Source organism: Salarias fasciatus, chromosome 22, assembly GCF_902148845.1.
Source record: "Salarias fasciatus chromosome 22, fSalaFa1.1, whole genome shotgun sequence".
Taxonomy (NCBI): Eukaryota; Metazoa; Chordata; class Actinopteri; order Blenniiformes; family Blenniidae; genus Salarias; species Salarias fasciatus.
Window position 1 is genome coordinate 2,159,629 of NC_043765.1, and position 12,051 is coordinate 2,171,679.

The following is a 12,051-nucleotide window of genomic DNA, read 5'->3' on the forward strand; positions in this document are numbered from 1 at the left end:
AACACAGAAGTAACTGATTACTTTCATCCAATCAGTCACTTAAAGGACATGAAAACAGCTGCAGAGCTGCTGTCTCTCTCCTGCTTAATCCAATGAAATAACAAAACACCAGCATGAACCTGTGAACACACCGCTGGAGACGAGTTAGCTGCTGGAATACCGGATTATAGAGCATCTTCCTCCGTTAAATGAAGTAACTTCAGATAACACGTCTCTTTTTTGTTATTTAAGGCAATTTTAAGTTGTTTGGAACAATTTTGTTTCAGTTACTTTATTCTAAAGGTAATATAAAGTAAAGTTGTCAAAGTCATAAAAGGAAATACAGCACTGTCGTCACTGTATTGTCAGACGTCAGTGAGCATTGTACTTCTGGGCGCGCGCGCACACACACACACACACACACACACACACACACACACACAAACACACACACACACTCAAACACACATTATTATGTAAATGTTCTCGACATGTTCTTCGGTATATACACAGCAACTCATCATGTCCTCTGCAGCCTTCCCCTCCTCACACACACACACACACACACACACACACACACACACACACACACACACACACACACACACAGAAGCTCATTAATATTAAACTGCCGGCTGCTGACTGACGTAATCGACCTCCTCTAACCTCCGACAGGCTGTTTAACGTCAGACCTGATGTCACTAATCCTCCTCTGGCCGGCGGCGGACTTTCCGCTGCACATCTGGATTTAAAAATAATAATAATAATAATAAATCAGAAGAATAAGAAGCTCTGCCGGGCACAGCAGCATTTCTCCGTGTGACGTCCATTTCAGCCTGTGACGTCGGGTTTTGGCGCTCCTGCTGCCCTCTTGGCAGGCGACCGTCGGAAGTGGCTCGCTGACAGAAATCCTGATACTCATGGCAGATTCAAGTATTCGCAGCTTTTTTAGGAGATATCAGGAGCAGAAAAGACCATGTTCAGCCAGCGGCATTCCAATGCAGTTTCTGGGAAGTTTCCAGATGTGTGTCAAACAGAGTAATGCCACTGACGACCTGAGGGGGCAGTGCTGAGCGTGACGGTTAGCTTCCCCCTGTTTCCATGGAGACGGACGCTGAAGGGCAACAAAGGTTTTGCATTTTGACCTGAAAGCGTGACGAAGGCGCCTTCAGGGCTCGGGTGTTCTTGGCTTCTAGGAACGATCCCTCCGGCGCCTCCGGAGCGGCACATGCACGGCATTCCGCCCCGGAGTCGCTCCCTCGCCCCGCACGCCACGGCCGCTCGCCACACCCGCCCCAACGCCGTTCCTCCACCTCTGTTCCCGGAAACCGTGAGAACTGTCAGTTCGGTTTGAGCTGCAGGACGAACCTGAGCCTCGGATCCCAGGTGGCTCAGCGTTCTGATGAGGCTTCAGGAGGGAATCAGACACAGATCCTTATTCAAAACTTAAAGTTCCTCTTTGTTGTGATGAAACATCTCCACGTTTTCACTGAACCAAACATTTACACCAGCAAGTGAAGACCATCTCACCATAAGACCCGTGGCCCAAAACCGGCTCACATGAAGCTCCAATCCGGTCAAAGCACAAAGATAATTGTTAAAATGATTAAAGAAATCAGATTACTTATCAGAACGCCACGGCTGCAGGAGAAGCTTTTTGGTTCATGACATTGATAAATTAATTGATTTGAACTTGTTTGATATTCTATTGTCTGTACTTCCTCTCATAATTTCATCCTCGTGTTTCACTGTGAAGGATTCCGCTCCAGATTCCACTGGATTCTAACAATAGCCTCAATAATGAATCAGCCGATAGACGGTATTAATCCGTCCAGTCAACTCCTCCTTGTGATTTGCATGACCCGTGAAAAACATATTTCGTAATGATGAACGCACCGAATGGATTTTTGCACGTGAAAGAGTCGCACGTGCGACGTGCCGTCCGGCCTCATTTCAATGCCCTAATCTCTTTTAGTAGATCAGATCAGGAGACGAGGACCCCAAACATGATTTGGGAGGACAGAGGGCGGCCTGGAGGATTCTCACACACGCTCAGGTAGAACATGGAGACTCCACATATGGAGGCTGTCACACATGACCTGCATTCGTACCGAGGACCGTTCAGTAGCAGTGGCGCTGTATACGCCATGCAACCGAAGCTGTTCACCAAAAACTGCATTTACACCAGCGTCGCCGTGGAAACGGAACCCCGAGAGTTTCCAGTTTCCACGTATAAACGAGGTTTAATGAGCTCGTTCCTATTTCTGTTCGTTCGACAATGGAACGGGGCGGCGCGGTGGAGCAGTGTCACGTTTGCTGGGATTGTATTCGCAGATTGCTTCTCCGACGTTAGCCTCGATCGGCCCTCTCAGCTCACGGCGGCAGGTCTCCTGGATCGATTCCAGGCAGCTAACCGGGACAGAAACGTGTCGAACCGCCTTCGGCGTGAAAACGAGCCGCGGGCTCGTTCCACATTTCTCACATTCCAGAGACGACGAATCTGAAATGCTGCTTCGCCGGCTTCATCTCCGCCTTGCAACAACGGCCTCCATCTGTCACCCGACAAACTTCAAAACACCGAGAGACACCAAGAGACACCAAGAGACACCAGGCTCCACAAATATTCAGGAAGATCACGGAGTGACAGTTACATTTTACACTTGGTTTGATTTGTTTACCGAGTTTGAACTAAATGAACCATTTTAGCTGCTTCAGCCAGTTTGAGCAGATTCTGCCACTTCAGCTGATTTAATTTGAGCTATTTTAGTTTTTTCAGCTGTTATTGGTGCTATTAGCCATTTTCAGCAGTTTCAGCTAATTTAACCGTTTTAGCTATTTTATACTTCAAAAGTTCTCTTTACATTTCTTTTGTTGTGGTATTAGCTGCTGTGATCCTCTTTTAGCAATTTTCAGGCTTTTTTTTAACAGTTCACCTGTTTAGTTGTACAGTTTCAACCACTTTTAGCTTGTTTTTTTCGTAGGATTTTATTTTACCATTTCAGGGAATCAGCTGTTTGTAGCACTTTGAATACTTCAGTTTTTTTTGGCAGCAAAATTAGAAATGTCTTGCTTTATTAGCAGTTTTTACAGTCTTGACATGTTGACCTGTTTTGAACTCTTTTTAGCAATTGTAATCAGTGACAGTTATATTAGATCATTTTAACTTTTTAATATAGTTTTAGCTACATTAGCTAAACAATTCATTTTTTCAGAGAGTAAAATATTAATGTAATGGAGGAACGTTATCAGAAAACCAAGCACTGAGCAGCAGGCGCTTCAGGTTACTTAGTTTGAACAATATTTAGAACTTGTAAGGTTTTTCCAGACGTGTCAGATGAGGCTTTTTGTTTCCTGTATTCACTCAAAGAAACATTTTGACTGAAGATAAATGTGACGTCTGAACGCCACTCCGTCCTGTTTTTCCAGTGATAAGAAGGAATCAGCTGTTTCCGTGTTCCGACCTGCAGCGACACTGAAATCCTCACGCCGGGACTCGAACCGACTCGTCTGATTGGTTCCCGTGTCAAGCTGTCATTGCCGCTTTGTTGTTTCTGGCAGTTTGGAGATGAACTGACGGTTGAAAATGCTTCACCTTACATAACGTACATTGTCTTTCCTGACCTATAAAACACGGCAATGAACTCAATAAACAAAGACTCAGCCCGTACGTAGATGACCTCCTTCTTTAAAATCCAAGCTCAACACTTAATTATTTCAATCAGTTTTCCACTTTTATATATTTGTAGAGATTTTACAAAGCACTTATATGTTTTTTTTAATTTTAAGTAAAGTTGTAATATTGGGTTTGGTATTTTAAAACACTCCAAAACTCAGAAGCATTTTGCTGATCTTGGAGGTTTTCAGTTTTCCGCGGTGATGAAGTGACGAACACAGACTGTTGAAGTCTTTTAAGCAGATTCACACACGTTCAAAAATATTTATTGGATCAGGCCCAAAGTGTTTTAAGCAGAATTAAAGACGTTCTATAAACAGAGTTTTTGCTCTTTTATGTGCTCTGCCTTCGTTAGCAAACGTCAGCCTGCTGAGAAGCTAACTGCAGGTAAAGATGTAGATAATTATGCCAGAAAATCAAGGATAGCATGATCATCTTACGCTACGTCGTTGGTCAAGTGACTCAGTGTAACGTGGGAAACCCTCCATCGCCCCCTGGTGGCCGGCTGTAGCAGGAGCTTCATATCCGTTCCTCCAGTCCAGTTCCATCGCTCGTTTATACGAACCACTTATTCAGGATACATCTTCATTTAGAGCATCACACAACAGAAATCCACTGACCTGATAACAACGTCTTTAAACAAACCTCAAACCCGCCGAGTGTCGGTTATTTAACAAACTCTCCGATAAGGAAAAGACTGTCCTCCAAACACTCCAGTGAACTTCACCGTGCGGTTTACATATTTCAGTAAACGTCTGTGTCCACAGCGAGTTCAGGTGAGTCAGAGGGACTGGACGGTGAGGGACTTTTCTTTCTGTGCAGGTTTTTAGAAAACAGGAAGTGTTCCACATGTGGGTCCATTATCAACACCTGGAACCGAGCAGAGATCTTCACTCCACATCTTCCTGGAACGAATGAGGAAACATTTTTTATTTCAATCCTGGAATGGCTGGAATCCCACAAGAGGACTTCAGTCAATTAGATCTGATTTCAGTGTTTTTTATGGTTTCGTGTCATGTTGTCTTCCACTCTGTTCAGATCATTTGTAATTTGATATTAGAAAATTCTAGAGGAAATTTTAGTTTGTGCCTGCTAGCTGCTGCTGACAGTGTGTGCATTTGTGTGTGTGTGTGTGTGTGTGTGTGTGTGTGTGTGTGTGTGTGTGTGTGTGTGTGTGTGTGTGTGTGTGTGTGTGTGTGTGTGTGTGTGTGTGTGTGTATGATTCCTCCATGTTCACTGTGAGCTCCGGGCTGAGATCAGTCATGACAGACTCAGCAGGTGTGTCTGTTGCCATGGAGACCAGCTGCACTCAGCAGCCGTGACAGTGAATCAGCAGTTTTTCATGCAGTTTGTATGGTTGAACAAATGTAGTTTATCCAGAACTGAGAGGTGAAATTAATTTTATTTAGTTTATTTATCTATTTTATTTTTACTGTGAGTATCAGAAACCTTTCATGGATATTTCCTGAAAATTTCATGTCTGTAGGATCATCCATTCAGCCACAGCAAGTTTGTAGAAATGTGTGAACTTTTGCATTCAGGCGAGAAAATCTCTCTCTAAAATGCATCGGAGCGGATGGGAGAAAATTCTTCACTGTCCTCAAACAAAGGCATCTGGAGAGAGAACCGTTTGAGATAGAGAAAAAATGAAAGCACTGTGAGAATCACAATGAAAATACCTACGTTTCGATGTATGATTTGTGAAGATTGAGCCAGAAATGTGGCCGTGGGGATGAGAGAAAAACTTTTTTTAGTCTCCCGCATTCTGCCTGCCGCTCTCCCACACTAGCCCTCTCCAACACTCACACATTATAAACTCCCAAAACAGCTGAAATTCTTACCAAACTTTATAGCTCACAGTTTAAATTTGGTAGAATGTTTTGAAATGAGGTTTTCTCATCTGGATAGAGGACAAAAACAGCAACATTTTTGATATTTGACATTTCTACATCAAAGTACTGTCAGGCACGATGGACTTGTTCGGTGATGTATTTTTTAAACATTTTTTAGTCGGCTGTCCTCCGTTTACATGAGGAAAACATTCCCAGTTTTTGGGAATTTTCTCAGAATTAGTTTCCCGAAAATCCAAAAAATCAAAGAATAAAAATCACAGAACACTATTCCTCGAATTTTCTGCAAGTTTTGATGTGCCTTCAGTTGGAAAGCTCCAACGGCGACGCATTTTTCAGCTACGTCAGGGACGGCGAGGGTTCTGATCAGTGCGGTAAATGTGTCCTTTCTTGGAGAAGATGTTGAATTCAGAAGTTCACACGTCAGAAAAAATTCTGGTTTTGGTTCCGTCCACAATGTGTTGCTCGCCTCCGATTATCAGGACACCGCCGTGCAGGAAGCTAGCCCGTAGCTCACCGCTGCAGCCTGCTAGCTTCACCCGAAGTGAGAATTCACAGCTGATCAGTCTGGTAACGGGACCAACGCTGCCGACATGTCAGCCTGTAGGAGACTCGAAAAGACGTTTATTCATCAGTTATCATCATTTGCTGGATTTCCAGTCGATTTGTTTGTATCCACACACACACACACACACACACACACACACACACACACACTCTGACATATGTACTGTCGACACAGTGGTATATATTTTATCTTTAATCCTACACATTCTGAGAACAGCCGGTGTTTTCTGCTGAATCCTGTATAACACACAACACACAACACACACACACACACACACACACACACACACACACATACATACATACGCACACACACACATCGCAGGGTTCATATCGCTGGTAATCCGCCGCAGCGCTCCAGCCGTTAGGTAAGACGGCGCCCGGCGTTGTGTAACTTTCTAAACGTTTCAACTCATCCTGCTCACTGGTCTGCAGCGCACACACACACACACACACACACACTGCTGTTAAACATGCATGAATGCCCACACACCCACACACACACACACACACACTGGTTGAGTTTGCCATCAGAGAATTGGCAGATCATGGCACTTTGAGCAGGGCGCTTATGTCGGGGCATTTCCACAGGAACTTTAACTGTGATGTAATGTGTGTCGCCGCCGCTTCTCGCTCAATGCGAGCGAGGCTCGGGGGTGGGGGTGGGGGGGTGTTGAGGGGGGTGGAGAGGGCTATTTTTGTCGGTTACATTTTCCGTGCGGCCCCGGCTGGCCGGACGCCCTACAATAGCCCGTGTTAAGCAGCGTGTCCTCATTCCTGACCAGAACCGGAGCCGTCAGGGTGTTTTAATGGCTCCGCCCACAGAACGTCCACCTCGGCTTTCTGGGTCAGTTTCCTCCTGCTGGTTCACACTGAGGAATTGAGAGCAGATGAGCTGTCGGAGCATCAGTCACTGCACGAGCCGGAGTTTCTCTTCTCGAGTCTGGATCTTCAAAGCTGACGGTTTATTAGCGTGTCAAACACTGACAAGGAAACACGAAGTAGCGGTGGCGTTCAATTTGTTTACCAGGTTAATATGGATCCACAGGAGTAGAACTGATGTTTTAAACCTGCTTTCATACATTTTTCCAAGATGTTGACTTGGTAACGCACCGAGAAGCTCATATGACAATTTGTTTTACTTTTTGGTCACTAACATGCTAATAGGCGTCATATTGCGCAATAGCTAGCCTGTATGAGATCATAAACAAGCGGAGTGACGCTCAGACCCCATTTACACGACAACGTTTCAAGTAGAAAAACATCGTTTTTACATTTTCATTTCAGAAAAGTCTCACGTTGATGTCTGTGTGATTGAAACATTAAAAACATTCTTGCTAGCATGGTCAGTCACGAAGTGGAGCTGTTGGTCGGTTTTGTAATGAAACCACACACACACATGCGCGCACACACACGTTGCGTTTTCCTCCGTGTACACGGTCGGAACATTTTCCAAAAGCTCCACCTTGGCAAATATTGAATGTCATGTAAACAAGTGCCAAAGCTAGCATCCTGATGCTAATGCTGACCGACCGGACTTCCTGCTCCTTTGCTCACTGAATGCTAAACTTTGTTGTGAAATATAAACACGTTAGCTTCCACACTCCCCCCATGATTCCTCAGTATAACTGGCACTGCTTTCACAGGAAAGGTTAGCATGCTAATTAGCTGTTTTTTTTAGCCTTTTCTTCTTTTCCTCACATGATTATCAGACTGCAACACCTGTCAGTTCTTAAATATTATGTGTTTTTGACAACAGTCGTGTTACAAGTGTGTGACGTTAATTTGTTTTCCAGCGTGTTGTTAGCAAACATGCTAAAACACAACACTACAATCACGCTACGCTACGTGCCGCTAGCACTGGCCCTCCTGTTTGCTGTGTCATGCAGTAAAGTGCCGCCCGACGCCGACTCATCGTCGGTTCGGGACTCACACGGTTCTTATGAGGACTCAAGTAGAACAGCGTGTTTCTATTCCTGACCGCTAATCTGCGGCGTGTCTGCGGCGCGGCCGTAAATCCGCCCCCCGGCAGGTGACCCTCCTCCTTCAGAGTGTTTCTGTGAACCGGTCGCCGGTCCACCTGACCTTCTGGTAATCAGGTTAAAGATAGCAGCAGGTGAGCCGCGCCGCTCGCTGAGTGACCTACTGTACAGACAGAATGATCTCAATCCCTCCACCTGTCTGCGCACCGAGCCGCCGCCGCCGCCGTCCGCGCTCAGCCACATCCAAACGCAACGTGTGCACATTTTCATTCCAGGCTGCACTGAAGGCTGCTACGCACCGCAAACAGGGTGATCGTCGCGTTACTCGTGTGAAATATTACTAAGTCAAACAAAGAGTCTCAACAGAAATCACCCGGAATCCAAAAATATTCATATTTCTTTCACGGTGTGTTCCAAATCCTCAAAATAAGAGATGCAAAATCGTCAAATTATGCTGCTGAATTGGCACTATTTAGAATAAATGGAGAAAAACTGATAATATAATGCATTTCACAGTCCCAGTTTGGACATTTGATTCAAGTCTGTACTCAGTTTTCCCATTAATCTGCATATTAGAGTTGCTACAAAATCCTTTTTATTTAGAATGCATGCCAAATGTTATATGAAATTCACATTAATAGTCAAAATGTGTGCAAAAAATTCAGAACATAATTTGTAGAAGTAACCAGAATTAATCCAGAACACCAAAATATGAATATTCCCATCACGGAGCGCAGGAAATAAACATACAGTGTTGGTTCTGTGCTCCATTTTCAGTGCTGTTGTTATCTAAATTAAAGGATTGCTCCATTATTAGTTCGCTTTTTAATTCATTGCTTCAGTTTCTTACAGATTCAAACACATTTATCTTGATAAGGTTTGAATCTAAACTTTAAAGTTGGCCTTTGTTGATGGAAACGGATCACTCAACACTTTAAATCAAGTTAAAATATGATGAGTGGACTCATAAAGGAGTTCAGAGGTCGTCAGTGATCGGCCCGCAGGTCACACAGTGTGTTCCTCAGGAGTTACATGATCTGAGAGCGGGCCTGTTTTCCGTGTGAAGCAGGTGACCATCAGGCTGAGAAAATATGTTTGTTGGCAGCGCGGCGCGGTTCTGGCACGAGGACGGCGGAGATGAGATGACTCAGCTGGGTTTGTCCTCGATCAGAGCGGCGCTCAACTTTCCCTGAACTCCGGCGGTTCTGAGTCAAACACGGCGAAGAGTTTCCTCCCTGGAAGCAGCTGACTGCGGAAAAAACAGGCCGTTGAAGGGAGGAGGAGGACAATGTAGAACAAGTTATTCATAACCATTTTATGAATCCCAGCTGGAGATGGGTACCTTGGTACCAGAGGAACCTCGGTTCTAAATAAGCCCCGATGCTAAACGAGCTGCAGGACACTTTTAAATCCTGGAGGATCAATAATCTCTGACGATATCGGTTCTTTTATCTGTACTTTAGAACAGACCTCCACAAACCTTTTTCCACCTTGGACGGGCTTTCTCCAAAGCACTGACGGAAGTGAAACATTTTTCAAATTAAAACTCAATGCTGACTGATAGAAATTTCAAAATAAAAGTTTTCCTCCTCTCTTTGGGCCCAGTACCAGATGATTCACAGTTTAGCCTCTCAAGTTGTTGTTCAGTGTGATCGTCACCAACTTAGTGTTCAGAAAGCTGATTTGTTCAAGAGATTGGTTGATTGATCTTTTTTAATCATTTTTTAAAAATGTTTTTTGAAAATAAATTTCAAAAAATGAAATAAAAAAACTGAAGCAGATGTCCCAATAAGAATTCAGCTGAAGTTCCAGGTCGATATAATCTCCCTACGACAAACTGTCAGGTTGCATTTTCATTCCAGAAAAGTTTCACGTTTCCAGGTCAGTTTCCATGGAAACGGCAATAAAACATTGAAAACGGTGTAGTTTTCATGTTGGTCAAAAGTTGGCGCTGTTGTTTGTTTTCGTGATGAAACCACACACACATGCTGCGGAGATCAATACACTGGAAACATTAATGTGACAACACGGAGAACAACTCAAACTAACATCAGATCTCTCTAGAACCCGGCGGCAGACTCCCTCCCTATCTGAGTGTTTGGGCTTTTATTCTGAAGGAGCCAAACATTCACACCGCTGCTGCCTGGAGACCAAGATATCTCTGAATGAGCTGAAAACAAAGATACTGGGAGTCGGATTTAGAACATTATTAAAGCAACGGGGTGGATTGAAGGTGCAGAAACAGATAGAAACAGAACTTCATGGTCTCCTGGTCATCCTGACTCACCCATGTTAAAAAACTCAAGTCTCACAGGTTCTTCTCAAGGATCCTGTTTTGCAGAGACTTCTTAGCTTCAGCTTCACTTTTCACACAATCAGTAAAAACGCCTGAGCTGGTTTATCGTTCAGGTTCTACTGCAAATCGTCCACTTATATTCATTCAGAGTGTTGTCCAACATTAACGCGTGTTAATCAACATGCTGAAGTTACAGGTAGTAAAAATAGTTATTTTCAAAATAAGAGTTTCATAGTGTCAGAACATACCATTTGAACTTATTGTCATTACACTGGATGGCAATTATATGATCACATTTTAACATTTGGTTCAAATTTTTAAAGGATACATTACCCTTCAAAGTAAAGGCATAAGATTTATTTTTCCATGTGTCTATTTTCAGTCCTTTATAACGTAATTTTATATTCTAAATTAAACAGTTGTGAACAGGATCAGGATCAGGATCAGGAGCAGCATTTCCCCCCGTTTCCATGGAGATGGAGTCCGAACATTTCTAAAAAGTTCCATCTTGGAATCTGTTTTCAAAAGCTTGCATGTTCAGAGTCTGAGCTCCGTTACTGTGTTTAGGAACAACCAAAACACAACATCTGGACCACAGAGTGCTGGCTAACTGGTTAACTGGTTAACTGGCTAACTGGTTAACTGGTTAACTGGTTAACTGGTTATCTGTGACGTTAGTCCTGGAACACAGTGAGGAGCTGAACAGGAGTCGAGATGCTTCACTCAGCTGCAAGGAGACGATCACCTTCAGTTCAATCTGTGTTTTTCACCCTGTCATCCTGCTGGACTCTGATCCATTCAGATGAGTGTTTTTCACCCTGTCATCCTGCTGGACTCTGATCCATTCAGATGAGTGTTTTTCACCCTGTCATCCTGCTGGACTCTGATCTATTCAGATGAGTGTTTTTCACCCTGTCATCCTGCTGGACTCTGATCCATTCAGATGAGTGTTTTTCACCCTGTCATCCTGCTGGACTCTGATCCATTCAGATGAGTGTTTTTCACCCTGTCATCCTGCTGGACTCTGATCCATTCAGATGAGTGTTTTTCACCCTGTCATCCAGCTGGACTCTGATCCATTCAGATGAGTGTTTTTCACCCTGTCATCCTGCTGGACTCTGATCCATTCAGATGAGTGTTTTTCACCCTGTCATCCTGCTGGACTCTGACTTGACTCCCCGCTGCTGTAAACAGTCTCGAACTCGCTCCACTTCCACTCCGTCATCGGGGCAAATTACAGGATGAACGTCCAGCTCTGGAAGCAGAAGGACCATTAAAAGCAGCTCATCAGGAAGAAAACACCGTTACTCAGCTGTTGTTGACGCGGGTTCAGGTGTGCAGTGGGTGGCACTCTCACCTCACAGCCAGGCGTCCCTGGTTTGAGTCCGAACTGGCTGAGCGCTCTGGGATCAGTTCCAGAGTCAAGAGACCTCAAGCTGGATCGGTAGCTAGAGTGGTCGTCCGTCAAACGAGAGGTTGCTGGTTCGAGTTCCTGTCCGTCCATGTGTTGAAGTGCCCTTGAGCGAGACGCTGAACCTCTCACTGCATATGCCACCACTGGTGTGTGAATGGATGATTGTGATTAACAAAATGAAAGCGTACCTCCACCGAGGACTGGACGTGAGACTGTCCCCCCACTGACGGTACCGTCTGAATCCCATTGGTCCTGCTGGTGCGTTGCCTCTGAATCAGGCAGACCGGGTC